Source organism: Orycteropus afer, unplaced genomic scaffold (assembly GCF_000298275.1).
Source record: "Orycteropus afer afer isolate SDZICR_OR568_19922 unplaced genomic scaffold, OryAfe1.0 scaffold00025, whole genome shotgun sequence".
Lineage (NCBI taxonomy): Eukaryota > Metazoa > Chordata > Mammalia > Tubulidentata > Orycteropodidae > Orycteropus > Orycteropus afer.
Window position 1 is genome coordinate 4,997,433 of NW_006921612.1, and position 2,395 is coordinate 4,999,827.

The 2,395-nt window shown below is 36.2% G+C and overlaps 1 protein-coding gene across 1 annotated transcript in view; it reads left to right on the forward strand.

The window, feature by feature from the left end:
- Positions 1 to 2,395, forward strand: part of NOL10 (nucleolar protein 10) — a 299,928-nt gene that overhangs the window by 90,747 nt on the left and 206,786 nt on the right. The gene's annotated exons all lie outside the window — the stretch shown is intronic.

Here is a 2,395-nt window from a genome sequence, read left to right on the forward strand (position 1 = left end):
CTTCCTTCCGAGAAGTGGCTGGGTGGGTTTGAACCGCCAGCCTTCTGGTTAGCAGTCAAGTGCCTTAGACAATATGCTACCAGAGCTCCTAGAAGGTATACTAGAGGTATTATCGTAATAATCAGAGAAACTGGACTGTATAAAGGAGCATTCGGAGTGGAGGAAAATTCATTTACAACCTACAATATGCAGATGACACAACCTTACTCACTGATAGTGAAGAAGACTTGAAGCATTTACTGATGAAGTTCAAAGGCGTTTGGTATGGTAAACCTCAATATAAAGAAAACAGAAGTCCTCATAATGGGAGCAATATGCAACATTGTGGTAAACAGAGAAAAGACTGACCTTGTCAAGATTTCCTTTTACTTGGATCCACAGTCAATGCCCATGGAAGCAGCATTCATGCCATCAAACAGCCTATTGCATTGGACAAATCTGTTCCAAAAGATCTCTTTGAAGTATTAAAGAGCAAAGATGTCACTTTGAAGACTAAGGTATATCTCACCCAAGCCTTGGCATTTTAATTCGCCTCTTATGCATGCGAAAGCTAGATGATGAATAAGGAAGACTGAGGAAGGATTGATATATTTTAATTATAGTGTTGGTAAAGAATATTTAATATTCCATAGAGTGTAAGAAGAATTTAAGTCATTTGGCTGCCAGCTAAAAGGTTGGTAATTCGAACCCACTAGCTGCTCTGTGGAAGAAAGATGAAGCAGTCTGCATCTTAGAAACCCATTGGGGGTTGTTATGAGTTGGAATGGATTTGATGGCAGTGAGCTTGGTTTGGGTAGGAAGAATGAACAAATCTGGGAAGAAGTACAGCCAGAATGATGTTAGAAGGGAGGATGGTGTGACTTTATCTTACATACTTTGGACATGTTATCAGTAGGGACTGTTCCCTGGAGAAGGACATCATGCTTGTTAAAGTATAGGGTTAGTGAAAAAGAGGAAGACCCTGAATGAAATGCATTCCCACAGTGACTGCAACCATATGCTCAAGGATAACAAAAATTGTGAGAATGGTGCAGGACTGTGCAGGGTTTTTTTTTTTTTTTTTTTTTAATTGCACGTAGAGTCACTGTGAATCAGAACTGATTCAATGGCAGCTAACAACAACAAACCATTTGGAGTTATACTAGTTGCATGATTTTATAAGAGTTCTCTTTCTCTGTTTGTCTTCATGACATACACATTTGTAGTAATATTGAAATATTAATGGTATCAAATTTTTAAGTGTATTTGAGATCCTGATTTTAAGAGAGGTAATAAGTTATTTTTTTTTTATCATTGTATATATATGTTTATTTTATCATTACAAAATCATACAATACTCTATCACTGTATTGTTTACTTTTGTAATGATAAACATAGTAGAAATTGAGATGAATAATTCCATTCTAGTGTACTATAGTCCTATTTCTTTAGGCAAGCACTGAATATTTTGCTCTGTGGCCTTTTAGAGAATTTTCTGTGTGTACAATTTTTTTTTAAAGGCAGATGTGATCATACTTTTTTAAAAATTGTTTTTATATTTTAGACGTTGTTGGTGTATTTCTAATATGTGTGTATTTTCATGATTCTTTTTAATAACTATTGTTCTGTTAAATGGATATATTGCAGTTGCTTCCTTGATGTATGGTTTACAGTTCTTTTTTTCCCCTCCATCTTTGTTAACTTAATTTTCCTCAAACTCATTCACTGTCATTGAGTCGATTCGACTCATACCAACCCCTTCTTGGGTTTCTGAGGCGGTATCTTTATGGGAGTAGGTTGCTCTCTCCGTTGAGAATAATGTTGGCTGTTGGTTTTGCATTGTTGTTGTTGTTTTTATGTGCCTCGTGTCGGACCCGACTCATAGCGACCCCTCCTTGGATTTCCGAGGCAGTATCAATATGGAAGTAGATTTCCTCATCTTCCTTCCGAGGAGTGGCTGGTGGGTTTGAACTGCCAGCCTTCTGGTTAGCAGTCCAATGCCTTTTTCCTCAGGTTTTTTTTTTATTCATACACTCAAAAAAGGTAAAAAGATAGTTCAGTAATCAGTTATATACCATTTCATACTTGTTTTCTGTAGGAAACAAATACATTTATATGGGAAAATAAATGGTAAATGTTAAGGACATTTTAACCCTAAATATTTCAAAATGTATTTCCTGACAACAAAGACTTTCTCGTGTACAATCATACCATTATTATCCTTAAGAGAATCAATATAGTTTCCTAAAGTATTTAATATAGATATTACAATATTTAAATGTTTAAATTTTCCTAGTTATACTGAAAATGCCCTTTATAGTTCTTCCCTACTCAGTAGGAGCTCTGGTAGCATAGTGCCTAAGGCACTTGACTGCTAACCAGAAGGCTGGCGGTTCAAACCCACCAGCCACTCCTC